The following is a 21067-nucleotide window of genomic DNA, read 5'->3' on the forward strand; positions in this document are numbered from 1 at the left end:
CAGAGACTCCCCACTGTGCATTCTTCCCGCGAGTTCCTCAATGGTGTCCCCCATGTAGGCGCTATCTGGCCAGAAAAATAAATTAAAAATAAAAGACGTTTCAAAGCGGTGATGCTTCTGCATTCTCCTGCTGGTGGCAGGAGGACACATGCCCAGAGGGCACAGTCGCTCTGGTCCCTCGGCTGTTGCCGCTCTGCGTATCACAAAAGCTTCGGACGTCTTTGCCACGTGAATGAACAAGAAAGGGCGAATCTTCAAAATGAGGGTAAGTGCGTGTCTACTCGTCAGCTGTGAGCCCCCAGACTCTGAAGGAGTAGCGTTCACTTCAGAACCCCCCCTGGACATCCCTGCCACCACAGCACCCGTGTGCGGCCACGCAAACAGTGGGAGCCCAATAAAGAACTGAGGGAACTACGCCCAGGGCCACAAAGCATCACAAGGCCTGGGTCACTGGGGATGGCGGTGGGCATCGAATGCCGAGTCAAGCTACCCGGAGGCAGTGTTGTCCATGGACGCGTGCCCCACGGACAGCCTTGGGAGAGGGCAAGGGTCCTGCAGCCACAGTGGAGGGGGAGACTGCGGGCTCCAGGCCCAGGAGAAGGATTATATATTCATCAGAACCTTAAACAAAAGCCCCGCAGCCGCCTGTCAGCCAGGCTCTGGCTTTTATGGTAATCGGCGATGAATTACCCACAATGCCCGGCCAAGCGCAAGTGGTTCTTGGCCCAGATCCTAAACTAATTTTTATATGTTCGTGTGTATATAATTTTGCTTGCTCCCTCCCATTCCTCGTCCATCATTAGCAAGAGCGTGGGGGGAGGGGTGGGGGCAGGGGCAGAGGAAACCCTAGGTAGAAAAGGGAGGAGGGTGCTCCCCAAGACCCCTGTCCCGCGCCCGCCTGGCGCCGGGCCCCAAGTGCGTGGAGGCAGGAGGTGAGTGCCAAGCTGAGGCCTGGGGGAGCCTGGAAACCACCAAGAACTGAAGCTGGCAGCCCCTGGGGGTGGAAAACACATGAAGGGAAAGGGGAAGAGAAAGGAGCAAGCCGAGAGGGGCGCGGGCCCACCAGTGGGGTCCTGCCTCTGCCATGTGCTCTGGGCACCCTCAGGCAAGCACCTCAACTTCTCTGGGCTCTAGCCTCCTGCTCTGCAGCGCAGGCCCCCTTCAGATCCTCCCCCGACAGGCCTCCAGCACATTTCAAAATGCCCCCCATGCGTCGTGGGCCCCTGTGCTAAGCGCTCTGTGCCAAAAGGTGGAACAGAACATGGGCCTTCCCGAGCAGGGAGCCACCAACTCCAGGAGGCCCGCTAGAGCGCCTCCAGGAAGAGGCGGCCCCGTTGCCTTCTGTGAACTTTGCTGGTGTTGGGTAACGTAGGGGTCCCACGCTGGTCCCTCCTGTCCCCGTGGGTGTTCCGGTGGGAAAACGAGCCATCGCCTTGGCTTTCGCTCAATCCCACCCAGCAGCCAAGGCATGGCCAGGTCCACGGGTTCTTCTAAAAACCCTTCCAAGAATCCGCCCACCCTTCCACCCTCCTCTCCGTCTGGGTCTGGTCCGGGGCCCATGGCCGCTCACCCGGACAAACGCCGCCACCCTTCCCCCCACAGCCACCACCAGAGGGCTCCCGTGGGCTCCGGAGTCAGGGCCAGCCTCTGCCCACAGCCCTCCAGGGCTCCCACCTCCCTCTCCCCAAGCTCGCTCTGCTCCAACCACAGGGACCCCCTTGCTGCTCCTTCAAAGAATCAGGCCTGATTCGGTCCCAGGGCCTTTGCAAAGGCTGTTCCCCCAACCAGGAACACTTTTCCCCCAGAACTCCACACAGCTCACTCCCTTACTTCCTGCTGGTTTTACTGAAATGTCACACCTTTTCTGAGAGGCCTGCCTTGGTTCCACGTTAAAACAACCCCTACATATCAACTCTGCCCTTCCCTGGCTCCATTTTCCTAAGTTTTTCTTTGCTTTCTTGAAAGCACGGCACCCAGAGAAATGTCCTAATTAAATCCTTTATCCATCACTTGTTTCTTGTCCTTCACGTGCTGTAGTCCAACAAGGGCGGGGCTCTGAGCTCCAGCTTCCCCACCACTCTGTGCCCAGCACATGGATCAGGGCCCAGCATACAGAAGGTGCTCAATCGATATCCACCGTCAAATGTCCTGGGGAGATCCTATGATTGTTCTCAACGCTCGAAAGCTCTTCTTGCGGGCCCGGAAGAAAGTTTCAGATTGGAAGCCAGCCCCTAGGCACCACTGGCTCCATGGGAAAAGCCAAAGAGAGAGGCCCCCCCCCCATTCCTGTCCCACAAAGCCATTAAGGGGAAGCCTGCGTGCCAGACACCATTCAATATGCTTCACGCACACGACCTGGCCTCACTCCCTCATTCTCTCGAACTTACGGGGGAGGAAACTGAGTCGCAGAGAGGTCGGGCCCCCTGCTCAAGGTCACAGGCTGGAGGTGGCAGAGGCAGAGGACGGATGACAAAGTTGGCTAGTAGCCAAGCCTAACACCTGGTACACAGTAGGCGCCCAATAAACGCCCTGAAAATGTCCAAGGACAAAGCCAGGAGAGGCAGGGCTGTGCCCAGGTGGAGATGGCGGGAGGTACCGAGCAGTCAGGCGGCCGACTGTGGGGGAGAAGGGGCAAGGGCTTGAGCAATCAGTGCCGACATGGAGGAAATTGGGCACCGGGGAGCGAGGCGGCTGGCTTGGAGAACAATTGGCTGCCAATCTCATTTCCTCCTGTGACAGAGCTGGGCAGGCCTGGCCGGGGCCCACGGCTGGCGCGGAGCCAGGGTCGGGAAGGACCTCCCCACCTGTCACCCATGACGTGTTCATCAAGAGCAAGGAGAACGTCATGACCATCCGGGTGGCTGGCGGGAGGGATGTGAGTGGGCGCTTCTTGGGTGGGGAGGGGAGAGCTGGCCTAAGGTCGGTGGGGTCTCTGGCAAACCTGTTCTCCTCTGCCTGTCCAACCCACCACTCAGCTTGTGTTTAAGGAGAACCATGTGGTGTACGGTCCAAGACCAAGCTCTGCTCCTTGCTTACTTCAGCAAGTCATTTTCCTTCTGTGAACCTCAGTTTTCCCATCTGGGAAATGGGAATCGTCACCCGCTAGCGTGGGACAACCTTCCCAAGCCAAGGACTTTAGATTCACAGCAATGTGAGTCTGAACTGTGCCTTAACCTCCTCCTAGCTGTGTGGTCTCAGGCAAGGGGTTTAAGCCACCTGGGTCTGCTTTTTTCATCGGTTAAAGATGGCTGGTGGGAGCCTCTGGATCAAGCCATGCCTGAAGCTGTTCTAACATCAGCCTTCTCGGTAATGAGAGCCAGTCAGTTCATCTGCTTTTTTAATAACGTGCTTGACTTGAGTTTCTCCTCCTTTCAAGCTACAAGACCACTGTGCCCCCAACGATGCAGCCTCATCAGGAATGGGGCAGGAAGCTGAGGATCAGAAACCTTGAAGGTTATTCCTGCACAGCAGAAATTGGGACCTCTGGGACCCAGGTCTTCCAGAATGCAGTCACCACAAAGTGACACCCGCATGGCATCATCCAGACTGGAGACTGTGGGCAGTGCCTGTTTGCTGAGCACCTATCATGGGAGCCATCGACTAAATGCCTATGACGGACCTATTACCCTAACATCTACCATGATCTATTCAGCGAGCACCTACTATGGGCTAGGCCCGGTGCGAGGCACAAGGTGAAACTACTTACTTCACCTTAAAGGCTCACGGAAACTTTTCAACTCTGCCTGGAACATTCCTCCCTCCCTTCTACCCAGTTAACCCCTACTCGGCCTCCACGTCTTAGATCTGCCACCACTTCCTCCAGGAAGCCTTCCCTGATCTCCCCTCCCATCATTCGCTCTCAGACCCTCCTGTCCTCTCTTCCCCTCCCCTGTCCCAGCACCTGATCTGGTGATTTCTGTATTCCACCAAGTTTAAGATGCTTCGTTATTTTGCTATCCATGCAGGAAGAACATGGCACCCGCTGAACCGGAAATACCTTATCTTTTTTTTTTTTTTTTTAAGATTTTATTTATTTATTTGACAGACAAGTAGGCAGAGAGGCAGGCAGAGAGAGAGAGGAGGAAGCAGGCTCCCCGCCGAGCAGAGCCCAATGTGGGGCTCGATCCCAGGACCCTGGGATCACAACCCAAGCGGAAGGCAGAGGATTTAACTCACTGAGCCACCTAGGCGCCTCTGGAAATACCTTTTTAATCACAGAGAAGTAGCTGATGGCAACTGAAAGAGCTTTTCTGTTTTTTCATTCTGAAAAGAATTTCTAAGAGCTTTCTAAACTTCATTAGACATAGACTTCGATGATATTTTTTTCTCCCAAACTAGGTACATAAGTGGTAAGTGTCAGTAAAATAAAAGGTTTAACTTGAAACTCCTCTGTGTCCCAAGTCCAGCTCTTCTGAGTTGTTTTGCTCCCCGGACCTGTCCGGTTGGGGTTTTGCACACAGCACTGGTCTCTGGGCTTCCAAGCCCAGAACCCAGCATCTTGCACGGGCGAGCCTTGGAGCAGCCGATGCCCCCTCAGTGCCCTCCTACCCGGCCTTGTGTGGCTCGAACCCTGTGCTTTGTCGCCTGACACCTTGGGGGTTACAGGGGTCAAGCAAGGCAGGAAGAACTGCTCTAAAACCGCCTGGCAGATGGCAGGCACGCACCAGGCATTACTGGTGAGCTGAGTCCGCTTTCACAAGAAACGAGTGATCAGAGAGGTCAGGCAACAACCACAAGGTCACACAGCTCGGTAAGAGGGGAGCGCGGATTCTGAACCCAGAACTATAGCTAACAGAACCCCCAGTTTCCCAGAGGTTCTCACAACTGACAGCCCTGACAAAGTATTTGCCCAAAAGGGGTGGGACAGGGACCCCCCACTCCACCCCCTAATAGCTCAACTGCAAGAACTCAAACTCACACCAGCCTTTAAACGCCTGTGAACAGATCTATAAATTAGGGAAAAGTGATGGCCAGTCAGTGCCTGGGGAAAAGGCTGCATCTCAGCCAGGGCCCAGCATGGAGTCAACCCAGCAAACACACAGCTGGGCGACACTGGGGAGGTGCCTTGATGTCTCTGGGCCTCAATGTCCCCACCTGTCAAATGGCTATCGGAGTGCCTCGCAGAGCTACCGTAAAGATGAAACCTACAAAGTCTGCCTTCAAACTCTATCCCAAATCTGTCTATGCCTCCCCCCTCCTCTGTCTCTACCTGGTTCAGTCCCAGGATCTCCCTGCCTGGGCCAAGTCAACCACCACCCCTCCCAGTCCGGCCTCCCATAGCAGCCACCAGAGGGCGCCTTGAGCACCTGAGTCAGATGGTCTCTCCCTCCTTGGCCCCACAGCCCCCCAGGACTAGAGCCTCACTGGGATAAGAGCCCAAGTCTTTCAAGGGGTCCCCAAGGCCCTCCTTTCCTTCCTCTCTCCCCAGCACTCACGGGCTCCAGCCACATGGGCCCTCTTGCTGCTCCTCCAGTGAACGAGGACTGGTCCTGCCCCAGGGCCTTTGCATTGTAACCCCCTTCTCTCCTTGCTTTCTCTTATCACCCTCTAGTGTGACAATTATTTTATTTTGCTTCTCGCGTCTCCCCATCAGACCCTGAGTCCCACAAAGGCATGCAGTTCTTCCCATGCCAGGTCGGGAGAGAGAGCAGGACCCAGGAGGGGTCCAGGAAACCAGCCCAGAGGACAGAGGGCAGAAACACAAGGTAGGCAGCCACTAGAGCTGGGCCAGCAGCAGCGGAAGCTTCCACGCCTCCTCCCAGGGGGCCCTTCCTGTCCCCATCTCTGAGCCATCGCTGGACGCTGCCCCCCTGCCCTTTCCTGAGCCGCCAGTCCCGGTCTGTGCCATCCGGCAGCCCGACACCTGCTGAGCGAAAGCAGGAAGCAGAGGCGGCCCCCGCACTGCCCATGGCCTGGGCCACGCACGTCCCTCCGGGCCATATAATCCCGGCCCCGGTGGGCGGCGGGGGGGGGGGGGACCCAGGGGTGGAGCCAGGACCTCAAAGCCAGACACACAAACAGATGGACTAGAGCAGCGTCCCTCTCCCAGCCCCCAGCTGGAGCCAGCACGTGGAAGGGGCCTGATGTTTAGTGGGTAAAGGCTGTACTACCCTCCCCTGCCCCGGGCCTTCACCCTCACAGACCCATCGGGGGCTCCATAGGGCCCTGGGAGGATACGGCCATCCGCTCCCCACTTTACAGAGCAGGACACTGAGGCTGGGAGAGGCCAAGTCACAGCAAGTGCAAAACAGCTGGGCCTTGAACCCAGGCCGTCTGGTCCCAGAGTCTGGTTCTCAACCACAGGCTCCGTGGTCTCCGTCGGTGACAAGAATAAACATGGCAGGAGAGCGTCTGTGACGTCTCCAGGGCGTCTGCCGGGTACTGAGCCAGGAGGGGAAACCGTGGAGGCGGCTCCTCTCCCGGCGGCCTCCTGGCAGACATGCTGGTGAAATGGGCCCATTTTCCAGATAAGGAAAACCAAGTCCCTGGGGGAAGGAAGTGGTTTCCTGAGGGTTGCCGGAAGTGGCAGGCCCAGAACCGGCACTAAATTCACTACATCCTGCCCTCAGAGGGATGGTGGAGGTCCTCCCAGAGGGACCGAATGGTGGAATGAGGTTGGCTCTCATCTTGAGAAAACCCAGGGGGCCAGGCCCCGGGGAGAAACCCTCAAGTGTTTCATGTGCAGATGGATAAACAGAGACTCAGAGAAATTCGGCCATCTGCCTAAGCCCCGAGACGTCCCCATGTCCCAGACAGGCAAACTGAGGCTCAGACAAGTTCTACCCTTTTTTTTTGTTTTTAATGATTTTATTTATTTAACAGAGAGAGCAATCACAAGTAGGTAGGGGCAGGCAGAGAGAGAGAAGGGGAAACAGTTAGTTCCCCGCTGAGCAGAGAGCCAGATGTGGGACTCGACCCCAGGACCCTGAGATCACGACCTGAGCCAAAGGCAGAGGCTTTAACCCACTGAGCCACCCAGGCGCCCCAAATTCCACCCTTCTGACCAAACCCCAGATATGTCCCTTTTCCAAAAAAAGTAAACTGAGGCTCAGAGAAGTTCTACCACTTGCCTGGGGTCACACAGCCAGCAAGAGGTGGTGCTGGGACTCCAGGCCGGGGCTCTCCGGACACACTGGGAACGGCAGTCCACACAGGGCCGCCGGGGCCGGCCGGCGTCAGTCTGCAGGGGAAGCCCCCAGCTGCCCAAACCAGACACCCCCAGGAGCCGAGGCTCAAGGGAGCATGGCCGGTGACTCGCAGCACAAACCCCAAAAGGGCGGGTGCTGGGGATAGGGAAAGCGACCTGAGGATGCCTGGGCTTCTTCAGGCATAAAATGGGGGAGGAGAAACACCTAACACCAGCTATATTTTTAAAAATCCCACAGCAATAAGGAGGCCGGCCCGTCAGCACAGCGTCACGACCGTGGGCAGGCAGAGGCCCGGGAACGCAAGGACGCGGCTATTTTAAAGGGGCTATTTCTGGAGGCGAGGTGAGAACACGGGGGCGAGAGGAAGGACCAGGAGCAGCCGCTGGGACAGACTTGCCGGCGAACTGACCGACTCTGGGGGGCGGGGATGAAAGGGGAGAGAGCCGGGGAGCCACCAGCCAGCTGGAGAACCTCGGGGTGTCGCGGAGCCTCATGTCTCCTGCTGGGAACAGAGACCTGTTTAGGCAAAACACGGGCACCGAGCCCTACTGGGCACGCACAGGTGCTTGGTGCTGCTGTGGGCACAGCAGAGAAGGCCGGCCAAAAACGCCTCCCTGGGGAGTCCCAGGCAGAGCGGGAGGCCTAGGATAAGTAAAGATGCCTACAACATGAAGCCGGGGACAGGTGCTTCACCTAAAATCAGAGCAGGGACAGGGACAGATGGGGAGTGGGGGAGAGGCGAATTTTGCCAAGTGATCATTTTACTGATTATTTTGCAAATAGTGATTTTGCAAATCTGAGTAATAGAGAGGTCAGGAAAGCCTCCCCACCCAATGAGCAGAGACCAGAAGGACAGGGTATGTCAGGAGGCATGCGTACTACCGTTGTTAGGACCAAGTCGGGCTTCAGGTACCAAAAAACTCACAGGAGAGGCGTCTGAAACTCCCAGGTTGGTCTTTCAGGACTATTTGGCCCACCTCACAGTCCTTGGGACCCAGGGGCCTTCATCTTTTTGTTCCCCCATTCTTAGCCACGATACCTGCCTCGTGGTCCAAAAGAGCTGCCTGAGTGCCTACTATCACCTCCATATTCCAGCTTCAAAGGCATTTCCAGGAAATTCTGTCATCTACCCCACTGGACAGAACTGGATCGTGGAACTCAGATGGCAGCAAGACGTACCTTAGGTTTCAAACCAGTGCATCCGAGAGGTTTTGGCCTGGGTGGACAAGAGGGAGGTCACGGGAGCCAGCACCCTGTGTCCACAAGCAGCATGGTTTTCGCTCATCCCGGAGTCTGCCTCCCCAAAGACTCCAAGGGCAGAAACAGTGGCCAGAACCTGCATTCCATGGCTCCCCAGAAGCAGGACCCCACCCGTGGCCTGCGCTCCCCAAGCGCCAGGGCCCGAGGCACCCGGCCTCCCCCACCCCTGCCTCGTGCCTGCCTGGTGAGGCCACCTGTCCAATCCATCTCCTTCTCCTCAGTAAACAACTGTCAGGGAAAATAAATAGTTTTTAATAGGCTCATTAATTGAATTCAGGGAGAAATAACCTTCTCCCCGGGCCGCTGGGAAAGAAAACTCCGATGCCGTGGGCAAGTCCAAGCACCTTGGTTGGAAGGCGGGATGCGACCCGGCGCGGCCAGGAGACCCCCACCAACGCCTCCCCGCGCGCGGGGACGCCGATGCCACCAGCAAGGGGGCCGCCCCGTCCTCCGTTCCCTCCAGCCTTCGGAAGGTTGGAAGTCTCCGGTGGTGCTAAGGCAGCTTTCATACCTCGACACCCCCTGGCCTCAGTTTAAGCCTCTGGCGGCAGCACCATAATTTAGTGTTTAATGTCAGGTTGCGCGTGTGCGCGCGTGTGTGTGTTTTACTCTCATCCCACTTATTTTTAAGGTTCCACCTACTTACGTCAAGGACATACCAGGTCCCCCATTCATGAGAGTAAGACCAAGTTCTCTCTTTGAAGTTTAAAAGAGATCGGTTGAAAAGGAAACCATCATCAGGGGGACTGGGCAGCTGGGGCTAAAGGTACACCTCACAGTGGGTGGCTGGAATTCAGGGGGTGCCGGGCGGAGCACTGGAGGCCTCCATGCAGCCCCACAGGATGACCGAAACACAGGCCTACAAGGTCCGCACTGATCCCCCCGCCCCGGCCAAGGACTCCGGCCACGCTGGCGTGATGGGTTTGCCCCGACACGGCTCAGGGGGGCCTGGGGCAACGTCCTGCCCACATCAATCACGTCTGCCCAGGGCTCAACCCCGGCTCCCGCCAGCCTGCTCTTGGCACCAGAGCGGGGAGGCTCCAGGCCTGGCTGGACACCCTTGGGAGAAGCCAGACATGGGCCCAACCACCTTCCAGCAGCCCCAAAGCCTTCGTCCTCCGAGTTCTGTATGTAACTGACGCCCCCAACTTCCTCCCAGAAGGGGTTAATCACCATGGAATATTCGGTGATGTTTAGCCAAGTATGGGGGGAGGGGGGCTTCGACACACCAGCACTTGCCAAGCACATTCAGTAGGGACCCTTTCGACCGCCCAAGAAACCGCTCACACCCATTTCACAGACAAGGAGACAGAGCCTCTGGCAGGTGAATCCACAGACCCAGAAACACACGGCTCATGAGGCCAAACCAAGACCTGACTGTGGGTTCCAAAACTCCAAATATGAGCCTCAAAAGAAAGCCCGGCCTGCTCCTGGTGGCTCCTCAGCAACGTCTCTACGCCAGAAACACAGATACCAAATGAACATCAGGGCCCGCTGAACCCGAAAGCCCCCAGCCCAGCTGTTATTCAGTTTTGGGGGTCCCCGGCCTTTGGACTTCTTTTCTCCCCAAAAGACAGGAAACCTCACAGACTATTTCAGGGTCCCTTGCCCTCCGGACACCCATGCTCAGGACCCCTGGCTCTCAACACCCTCTCGTCACTGCTTCTGTGCCGGACATCTCAGACACGCAGAGACTCAGAGAAGGCAAGCAAGTGGCCAAGGTCACACAGCATCTCCACGAGGGAGCTGCTCTCCTGGCCTCTCTGCCCAGGGAGGTGCAGACGCAGGGCTCTCCCTGTCGGGGAAAAAACGCCGAGACACGCCGATGCTCGTGGGGGACAGCGGAGGCTCCCAGAAGCCAGACAGGCCTGTCCAGGAAAAGCCCGGTAGAACTCGCATTCTGGGAAGGGGCAGCAGATGGGGCAGACAACAGCAACTGAGAAACGTGTAAAACAGGCATGCTGGGGACACGAGCCAACTAGCCGGCCTGGCCAGAAGCGGAGCTCCCGTCAGAGGGGCCGGCCAGCACGGAGGCCTGGAGCAGGGGGCGAGGAGGTCCCCGCGGCTGGTGCGGAAGGAGTGCGGGGGACAGAAGCAGGAGGGGGCACAGGAGCCTGGAGGGGCTTGGCTGGCAAGAAGAGGGTCTGGGGTGCCACCCAGAGAAGTGAAGCAACTTTCCTCAAGTCACACAGCTCCTGAGAGGCCAGCACGGATCAGGACCCCAGACCGGCCAGCAGCAATGTCCCTTCCTCTGCCTCCGATCCTCAGTTTCCGGATCTGCAAGATGGGGGCAGCGGCTGGCACTGTGGGAGCTATTCTCAGGGTGCGCGGAGGAAAGGGGGCTGGAGGGCCAGGCGTGAGGCTGGGCGCCGTGATGGGGGACTTAATGCCTGTTTGGGCAATGTCCCCTCTGCGGCAGCCATCTGGGAAATTAGAGGTTGGGGGTCCTCCCCTCTCTCCAATTCCTCATGAGGATGACCCGTGGGGAGGGTACAGTCATTCAGCCCCTACGTGTGCAACCTAGCTGCCCCCGGGGGGGGGGGTAGTCAACATGACACGGGTGGAAACTCAAGACACAGCAGGCGGGCTGTGTCCCCATTTGACGGATGAGAAAACCAAGGCTCTCAGTGGGGGGAGAATAACAGGGTCGCCTCACGCGGCCAGGGGTGGGGGGGCCTGTGCCAGGATTCCCACTTCGGGTGCTCAGGCCTCCCTAAGCCCTTCCCGGTGAGGACAGAGTCCAGGCTCCCAGGGCCAGGAGGAACAGCAGGAAAAAGGTCTACACCGCAGGCAGTCCCTCCACACTCCAGACCCAGCACCGAGTTAGCAGCCCCAGCCGGCCACCCTTTCCAGAGGCCGCACTTCAGGGGCAATTACGTACTTCTGAAAATCAATTGGGCAGCGGGGGCCGGGACAGGTGTGTGACGGGGACCCATCCGTTAGCCCTGCGTCCGCGTCCCGCACTGCCGTGTAGAGCGCGGGAGGCTCCCGGTCACAGGCAAGCCAACAGCTGCGTTTCTCTCGCGGCCACAGGTCTGGAGCGTGTGTTGGGGTTTCTAACACTCAGCACTACTGACATTTGGAGCTGGATCGTTTTGGGGGGGCATCCTGGGCGCCCATCCCTGACCCACCCACCCGGTGCCAGGAGCACCCCCAGTCCTGACGACCGCAGACGTCCCCGAACATGGTCCCGTGTCCCGGGGAGAGCCCAACTGCCCCTGGTTACAGAACCGCTGGGACAAACTCTATGGATAAGGTCCGGCCCAAGACCCAAGAGCTGTGTTCTGGAGAAGACGAGAGAGCCTGAGGGACAGGTCCTGCAGCCAGAAGATAATTCATAGCCCTGCCCCTCGGGACCAGCAGGCTCCCTTCTGTGCTGCATTTCATCTAAGTCAAGTTTATCATTATGACCAATATTAATATAATCAGAGCCAGCGTTTATCGAGTGTGGACGCTGGCCCGGACTGTCCTCAGCCCTCCCCGTGAGTTATCTTGCCCAGGCCCTCTGAGTAACTCATCGGGCCAGTGAGTCTCAAACCCATGGGACAGCCCGGGAAACTGAGGCTCAGGGAGGGGCCCAGGAAGGGCTGAGGTCACACCTGGCAAAGGCAGGTGTTTTCAGGAAAAGAATGCTCCCAGGACGTAAAATGGGGCAATTTTGTGTAAAGTTGGGGTTTTCTGCTTTTGCTCAGATGGGGGCTGTGGAGCCATTGGGAGCTGGCCGGCAGGATGGGTGGTGGGGGCCTAGCTGGGGCACATCACCCACAGGCATTATCAGCCCAGCCTGGATGGGCACTGAGGTTGGAGAAGGACATTCTGCCACATCCTCCTGCCTCAGTTTCCTGCCCTGAGCCGGCGGGACTGGCAGTCGGGCGTAGCTGTGTGGTCTCGGGCTGGTTCCTCTCCCTCTCTGTGCCTTGGCCTGATGGCTGTTCCAAGTGATGTTTCCCCATCGCCCTACAGGGGTCTCTGTTTGCAACGATATTCACACCCAAGCGCGGGGCGGTCTTCCAGCAAACTCTGGCCACATGATAAACCTTAAAGGAACAGCTCAGTGTCAGGGCCCCTGTGGTCAGCCCGCCTCACCCTGCCCCCAGAGGTCCCTCCCAGCTTTGCGCTGCTGTCCCCAGTGCCTGCATGTCTCAACACCGAGGTCAGCCCCTCAGAAAGTCCCCCGTGTCCCCACCCCCACCCATAGAACAACTACGGTGTCCTGCCAGGTCCTGCCCGCATTTCCGGTCTCGGCAGAACCCGACTGACCGTAGGCGACCCTACTTGTTTATCTATGCACTCACTGCCTCTCCCAATAACCTGCAGGGTCCAAGGAACATGGGACCGAGCCTGCCTTGTTTACCGCTGTATCCCCAGAATTTAATTCCAATTCGCTTTTATTGAAAACAAAAAACAAAAAGGAAAAAGAACATACACAGAGCTTTCCACCAGGCAGATCTGAGCTCCTAGAGCCGTCACGATACCCCTACCCAGCGCGGAGCAGTGCCGAAGCCCCCAGGTTCTAGATGAGGAAACCGAGGCTAGGGTCGGTTACAGAACTAGCCCGAGACCTCACAGCCAGTGAGCCGCAGAGCTGGATACAATTCGAACCCAGAGTGCGGCTTCCATGGTCTCTGGGGGCCCGTCATCCACAGACGCTGGCTGACTGAAGGAATGAATTGGTGAATGAATGAATGAATGGCCCAGCCCCAAGCTTGCACACGGAGCCCTTTCCGGGGCGCCTCTCTGCGGGGCTGCCGTCAAAGTGGAGACCTCCCCCTGGGAAGGGGGGGACGCTGGCTCAGACCCACCCGGAGCCTTGGAAGCCGGGGAGCCAACCCCCCGGGGATCTTGGGGGTGCCCGAGTCTCGCGCAGCAGCTGCCTGCCCTCCCCGTCCGCCTCGCCGGGCCTCCCGTGGCTCCGATCCTGTCGCAGAAGTGGGGCGGCCTTGATTAGGCAGCCAGTGATGGGGAACGCCCCAGTTTGCAGCGGCTGAGTCATCCTGACATCCCTCCCAGGCTGGACCCCACTGGGGGGCTGCTGGGGAGCCCCTGCTGGGTGGGTCCAGCCAATGTGTCAGTGCGGCGCTCTCCCCCCAACAATGCCGTCCGAGGGGTACCACGATTCTCCATTCTGTAGACGAGAACATGGGAAGACAGAAGTGGAGCCCCTCGCCCCCATCACACAGCCGGAGTGGGGATGTGGGCCCCAGGCAGCCCAGTCCAGTGTCCACGCTCTCCCCCTCCGAGGAAGGCAGCTGGGAACCCCAGCATCCGCGCAGGGGCCCTCAGGAACCCCAGCGGGTGGACCAGCATCCAAACGACTTCTCGGACAACTGGACAGAGAGCCAGGCCCGTCCCCAGGAGTTAAGACCTCAGGTCTAGCATCCACTGCCCCCCAGGGAGGGAGACTCCTTGCTCTGTCACCTATCTGTGTGCCCTAGTGCCAGAGAAGACGGTTCCTGGGCCTCAGTCTCCCCATCTGCAAAATGGGGCTGCACGCATGACCGCCACATGGACGGTGGGGGGCAGGGCGTGAAGGTTAAACGCGACGGGAATGCTCCCTGCACAGGGCCTGGCACGGGCGCCAAGTCCAAATAAGGCGGAGTGGCTCTTCCATCTCCCCCCCACACCCCCTCATTTGCAGATCACAGGATTAATTACAAGCGGCATTAAATTATACACACACAGACGCATCGACCTCGCCTCCCCAGAACCCCTGAATTTCCACCCACGCAACAGCATGACAATAGAGCAACTTCCCAGCCCCTGTGCACCCGGCCTGCCTCCCTCCGTCCCCGGTTCCCTGGCCTCTAAGCCTCTGGGGCTGCGGCTGGCGGGCCATGTCGGGTCTGGGTGTCGCAGGGCGCGGGCTGCCAACAGCAGTCACATCCGACACCCGAGGGAGGGCCTGCACCAGAAGCATCTCCTGTCCTGGCTGGCTGCGAACGAGTCCTGATCTCAGAGACGAAGAAACAGAGAGGCCAACCAACCTGAGAGTTTACACAGCTCTGGCAGAGTAGGGGTGCAGAAGTCAGGACCCCGAAGCCGGAGGCATGAAAACCTTGTTTTGCAGGCAAGGAGGCTCCCACACAGAGAGGGTAAGGGGCAGAGGTGAGACCCCCCCCCAGGGAGGGAGACAGAAAGGAGAAAACCTGGTGGGGGGAGGGGAGCTGGGATCTGCAGTTCTCGCAGGAGGACAGGACCCTCCTGACCTTCCTAAAAAGGGCTAAGAGCAAAGATTTTAAAAACCAAATATAAAACTCAAAAGCCGCAGACACCTCCCAGGGAGTTCGCGACAATTCTGCCCCTTCAAAAAAAAAAAAAAGAAAGAAAGAAAGAAAGAAAAAGAAAAAGAAAAAAAAACTGCGATCAAGCCCCAGTTAAAGCACTTTCATGGGCGGAGGTCACTGCAATCCGGAACCCCAAGCTCCGAGACGCCCACCCCCACCCCCGCCTTTGGTGGGTGGGGGGAATCCGCGGGAGTGATCAGAGAAACACAAAAGCCAGGCAAGACCCCGGGTGTATTTTCAGGTACAGAATCCCTCTGGCCTCCGCAGGACCCAGGACACCTGGCTCCCAGGGACAGAAGAGGGGGATTCCTGGGAGCTCAGAAGAGCACCCCTACCCCCCAACATCCGGCCTGGCCAGGCCCCCAGGAGGGGCAGGGGCCCCCGCCATCTCCCCTCGGAGGAGGGCAGGGAAAGGAAAGACAAAAATGAGGCAGTGCGAGAAAAGTCGGGGCCCTGTCCATGAGTCACTCCCGCCCGCTCGTTAATTTTCGCCTTTGCAGAAGTGTAAGCCGATTGATTTTTCATTTTCCCCACGCACAAGCCCCCCCCACGCTTCTGAAATATCAGCCAGAGACAAGACAGAAATGGTACGTCGGGGTTTTTTTTTTTTTTTTTTTCCCTGAGTGTCTTTTCTTTCTTTAAAGAAAAAAAAACCCCACATAGTACACCCCATACCTGGAGCTTCTAGAAGGCTAGGAGGGTGACCCCCCCCCCCGGCCCGCAGGCTTGAGAGACCCTGGTGCCAGGACCTCCCGTGCATCTCAGAGCTAGGATGGGCGGGTCTCTGGGCTGTCCCTCCTCCCTGGAACAGGGTGACAAGCCCGGGGACCTGCCACCCCCTTCTCCCTCTCCTCCGCCCTGCAGGCCAAGCCCCAGCTTTCTGGTTCCAGACCGCCGCCAGGTGAGGGGACAAAATTTTAAGAACATCTCCTTCCCCCACCCCACCCCCGTATGGGCCACAGTGTGACTCTGTCCACGGACCCATGGCAAGTTTCCCGTGGGATCAGCCTGTGGATCCCAGCCAGGCACGGTCTCGTCCCCTCCTGTCCCCACCAGAGGCTGAGCCACCCTGCCCAGCAGGCAGCTGGGGTCTCCCCAAATACCCCACCCAGGCATCTTTTGCTGTGGAGAAGGACAGAGCAAGGGCAACGTGTGGCCGCTTCGCTGGAGAGGGAGAGGGGCGGCTTCCTTCTCGCCAGTTCTGGGAAACGGGATTGGCCCCCCCCCTCACCATGGGAGGAGATGCCAGGAGGCTGTGTTGGGAAGTTGGGGCCCCAGGCACCTCAGCACCCCTGCCTGGGCCCCCTGCCTCCCTCCAGAAGCACAAGACCTCTGGAGGGGGACCACAGCCCGCAACTCGCCCACGGAGCCCACGACACTTCAAGAACCTTCCGCTGGCACCGAATGACTTCACAAATGGAACTAATGCAGCCGGCGCGAGGGGGGGTGGGGGGACGACTCTCAGTTGAAAACATTAAGCTTTGTCAATTATCCCCCAAACCCGCTGGGTTTATAAATATCCACCTTTATTTTTAGGGTTTTCCTCCTGATCCCCAACTCTCTACACGCCCCGCTCTCTCCCCGCTACGCACGGCGGCTGTACTAAAGTCACGGGCGGCAGGTGAACGCCGCGGGGCACCTGGGTGGAAAAGTCACACTGTGCCTTGGAGCGTCAGAAACACCGCCCATCCCTCGTCCCTGGTCCCTCCCGGGCCACCTCGCTGACCATCGTTCTGGCCATTCGGCTGCTGGAGCAATCGGCAGAGCCACAGGTCTCCTGGCACCCCGCTCCAGGACGCAGTAGTCCAAGGGGAGCGCTGCACTCCAACCCCTGTGATGCGCTTCTCGGTGCTGACCCGGAAGGCAGGAGGGGAAACTGAGTCACGCCCCGGAAAGTTGAGAAGCGGAAGCCAATCCATCTCTGTCACCGGCCCCGGGTCCGGGGAGCCCCAGGCAGAGCCCCAAGCTCTGTGTGACCCAAAGAAGAAGCAAAGGGGTGAATGGTGGTGGTTCCAGAACCGTCCACGGAGACGCCACAACTAAGTCCCTCACGTCCGGGGAGCTCCTCCCCCGCCCCATACTGGCTCCTCTCACCGTCGTCCACAGCTACATTCCAGTGTTGGGAGAAAAATGTCTCAAGTCTCCAAGGGTGGCCCAGGGACCTGTGGAGACACCCGGAATCCCGGGGAAAGCAGGCAGAGAAGGGGCTCGGACTCCCGCTGGAGGGGACAGAAACAGAACTACCGGTCCCCAGGCGATGACCTATGCGGACCGCAGGCAGGTGCCTGGCTCTCGGTACCCCTCTCCCTGCAGCCAGCATCTGCCCACCTTAGGGGCCTGGAAGGAATCCTGGGGGGAGGATGGATCCCCCGGGGAGCCCAGCGACCACCCTGGGCAGCGTCCTCCAAGCCCATACCGGGCCATCACCAGAATGCCCCATCCCATCTCCTGCAGGGGGTGGGCAGTGGACCAGGCCATTGCCTCTCCCCTCAGGACAGCCACTGGCAAGACAGCACCAGCCCCCATCACCCCCCGGGGGGCCGATGTCATCGGCTGTGGCGGCGGGAACAGGAAAGCGCATGAGCTCACCAGGCAGGCCGGGTCTCCCGCGACGTTTTGTTTGCCTGAGCCCAATTATACCAAGTCTCAGGGCGATTGAGTATGGCGGGTGGCAACCCCCAGGGGGCTGTGGGGGGCCCAGGCCCCAAGCAGAAGTGCACCGTCATGGTGAAGGTGCCCCCAGGCCCAGGGGATGGGGCAGGACGAAGCTTTCTGGAGAAGAATGGAGACACACGCAGACCGCAGGCAGCAAGAAGCGCTGCGCCGAGGGCACTGTCGGGGGCAGGGGGCTGCCGCCGGAGACTCAGGTCCAAGTCGGTGGGCTCTGGGATGTGGGGGTGGGAAGCAGCCGCCCCAGCCCCAGCTGTCTGCCTTCCGCAGCCAAAGTATCAGCTGGCAGAGGAAGAAGAGAGCTGAGGGACAGAAGGCGGGCAAGATTGGCAGGAGGAGGGGGGCACAAAGGAAGGGACCCTGGGAGGGGGAGGGGAGCTATGCAAATGGCAGAATCGACCGAATCCCTCGGCCATTAATAAAAGCTCCAGCAGCAGCAGCGGGAGTAGAGGCGCGGACTGGCTCTCTCTTCTCAAGGGAGGCGGGAGGCAGCTCTGAGGGGGAAGCGGGGTGCCCCAAACAAAAGGAGCCCTTGCCCCCCGCACCCCAGGAACAGTACTGATGGGGGGACATGGAGGGAAAGCTAGGATCCCAGCAGCCAAAGTCTGGGTGGAGGCCACTGGGGGCTCAGAGCAGGTGGGTCCCTGTCCCTGGGACTCCCGGGGACCCTCCAGCTTTGTCCGAGCTTCTTGGAGTGCTAATACACACCCGGACACCATCCCCCTCTCTTTGCTAGCTCTGTCGGCCAGGCTGGTTTTTCAGGGGTTGGGCCAGTGACAGAAGGGCCCCACGCTCAGAACAGGGACTCCCCCAGACTGAGATGGGGGAACAGGGGAATCCCAGTGGAGCCTTAGAAAGGGGAGGGGAGGTGTCCCCCAGTTGGAGGCGCTGGGGAGGTTTCTTAATTTGGGAGTTGAGGTCCCTAGGGGGTTACTAAATTTGAGGAAGGGACATTCTCAAAAGCTGCCCATTTACAGGGCTACCCAAGGAGAATCTGAGATGGGGGAAGGGTCACTGAGGAGGAGGTTCTAGATGAGGGTGGGTGGGTAGTGCGGACCGAGGCTGAAAAAAAAATCCCAGTTTGCAGAAGGGCTCCCTGATTTGAGAATTCTGGAGAAAAGCAGCTGAAGGGGAGTTCTCCGATTTAGGAGGTTTCGCGGAGGGAAGTGTCCAGGACTTGAGGGGGTGTTAAGGGGGATCCTAAATTTGGGAGAAATTTCCATAAGGAGCAGTGAACTTGGCCGCAACCCGGCCGAAACCCATGCGTCCAGGGCTCCGGCTCCCTAACTCCGGGGGGCTCTCCTCAGGGCACGCCCCCCCCAGCGCCCCCTTCACCGGGTTCCGACGGCTCCGCCCCCCTGGATGACGTCACCTCCCCTCCCCCCCCCGCCCCTAAGGGGGCTCCCGGGGCGCGCAAAACCCCCGGGGCTGCTGGCTCAAGGGGCGGCTTCCCCTCTCCCGGGATCCCCAAGGGGCCCCCAGCGCCGAGGAGAGGTCGGGTGCCCGGTGCGCGCGTCCGTCTGTCCGCCGGAGTCCCTGGGGCTGGGGGTTGAGCCTCGCCCCGCCTGGGGGGCTGGGAGGGGGCGCCGGGGCCGCAGAAGGGTGGGGCAAGGCCAGGGTGCCGGAGCTGCGGCCCCTTTCCCCAGGGATGGACGAGGCCGGGAGGGCGCTAGGGCGAGACACCGTTGAGCCGGAGGTCTCGGGGGGAAGACAACTGGAGAGCGAAGGCGGCGGGCAGAGCAGCCGCCCTGGGCGCACCGGCCGGTCTGCCCTCGCTCCCACCTGGAGCCACCGGTCCCGGGCTGGTCTCCACTCCGGGGCGCCCGCGAGCCCCCCTCCCCCAGCACAGCGCCCCCTGCCTCCAGGACCCGCCCGGGGAGCCTGGCCGGGAGCCGCCGGGGCCAGCAGCCCCTCCGCACACACGCGCGTCCCCCCTCCGCGCTTCTGCCCCGCCCGCAGCCCCGGGTGGTGCAGCCAGCGGCGCTGGGCAGCTTCCAACGCCGCGCTCCGGGCGATTCCAGCCCAGCCCCCCCCCCCCCCCCCCGGCGAGGCCCCCCCCAGCCCCGCCCGCAGAGCCCTCCCCGCAGCCCCTGCCCGCCCCGGCCCAGCCCCTCGGGGCATTGTTCGGACCCCGCTAGCCAGGCGCCGCGGCTGGGCGTGCAGCCGGCTGCAGCCGGGCACCCTCCGAGCACAATGGCCGTGCAGGCTTTCCCGGCACAAAGCCGGCGCGCTGCCCACTCCGCTGCCTCCGAGACCCCCACTGGAGCGCCTGCAATTTTATTTTAATCGAATTCACGGTTCCCCCCCGCCCTTTACCTGGAGGCTGGCTGGGCTGGGCTCCCCCGGCTCTGCCCCGCTTCACATCCTGGCTGTTGCATGGGATTCGAGCGGAGCCCGAGCGCCAGCGGCTCGCGGCGTGCGCGCGCCGGCCGGGCTGCCGGGCGGGCGGCGCGAGGACACTCACTGCGGCTCGCGCTCCCCTCGCGCCGGATCGCGCGCCCCCCCAGCCGGTGACGTCATCCCTTCCGCCAGCGCCGCCGCTGCCGCCGCCGCCGCCGCCGGCCGGGGGCGGGGCCGGGGCGGGGCCGGCCCGCGCGCGTCACTGCGCAGCCGCGCGGCAGCCACGCCCCCCCCGGCCAATGAGACGGCGCGGGTTGGTCAGGTGGCCCCGGGGCGTTTAAAGGGCCGCGAGAGCACGTGGGGCGCGGGGCTCTGGGCTACGCGGGACGCGTGGGCGGTGGCGTCAGCGCGAGGGACTCCTCCGGCCTCGCTTGCGGGACCCGGGACGCTCGGCGCCTAGGGCGTGGTGCCCGCCGGGCCCTGCATTCGGTCCTGCTCCAGCTCCCCCGGCGCCCTTCGAATGCGTCCATGTTCGCACCCACTGCTGGCCCGCGGGTGCCCACGCCGCACCCGGCCGGCTCGTGACGGTGCCGCCGCCCGCCCCTCCTCACCCGGGGCCCTCGGCTCTGCCCGTCCTTCGCCTGGAATAATGCTCCCCCGGGATCTTTCCCTTGTCCCTAAGATTCCTGCTCCAGCCGCAGCTTCTGGGGAAAGCGCTCCCGGCCCCCGCCGCCAGCCGCCCTCCAACCCGTCGTGCGGTTTTTATCCGGGTCCCCCCAGCTGTGTGTGACTCCCGACGGCCCGGGGTCCCCGTGTGGGGAGCGAACGGATGAGGAAGCATTTCCCTCCGAGCGAGCACTCTGCAGACGCCCCACCTCATTGCCGATACCGCTGGCTGGAGTCCGGGCGCATCACCCCAGGAACCCCAGCTCAGGCGCTGACGCGCGGGGCAGGACCCTGAGCCTCAGTTTCCCCACCTGCAAAAGGGGCTTGCCCCTTGGGGGCTCAGTGTCCTGTCTGTGAAAGGGAGCAAGATAAAGAGTGTAAGGGTGACCTGTTGAGGATACGCTAGCCTGTCGTTGGTGCTTGAAAACGAGAAGAGAAGAAAGAAATGAAGGGGAGGCTTGCCATAGGAGGTCGGAGGGCGCAAAGACCCCGCAAGACCGCACACTTCTGAACACGCTGGAGGTGTTTTATTTCTCCAAGGTATGTGTTTGGAGACGGCCTTGTGCCCACAAAAGGACACAAGTTTAGAATTTGGGGTTTTTCCTCCAAAATCGTTGATTCATTCATTCCAGGCCAAAGATGCAGATATAAACAAAAGGCATTAACCCCGGGAACAAAATGAGAAGGCGGAAGTCATAA

General features: G+C 60.2%; 1 protein-coding gene across 12 annotated transcripts in view; it reads right to left on the reverse strand.

Annotated features, from left to right (window-relative positions):
• Nucleotides 1-19821, reverse strand: part of PTPRS (protein tyrosine phosphatase receptor type S) — a 92946-nt gene extending 73125 nt beyond the window's left edge. For 11 of the 12 annotated variants that reach the window (XM_059388741.1, XM_059388739.1, XM_059388740.1 and 8 more), the window contains exon 1: nucleotides 19679-19820. The gene's annotated coding sequence lies outside the window, so the exon portion shown is untranslated. Of the gene's footprint in view, nucleotides 1-19678 lie in introns of all 12 variants that reach the window. The other variant, XM_059388742.1, reaches the window with a different exon arrangement.
• Between the last annotated feature and the right edge of the window lie 1246 nt (nucleotides 19822-21067).

The sequence above is a fragment of the Mustela nigripes genome, chromosome 2, assembly GCF_022355385.1.
Source record: "Mustela nigripes isolate SB6536 chromosome 2, MUSNIG.SB6536, whole genome shotgun sequence".
Lineage (NCBI taxonomy): Eukaryota > Metazoa > Chordata > Mammalia > Carnivora > Mustelidae > Mustela > Mustela nigripes.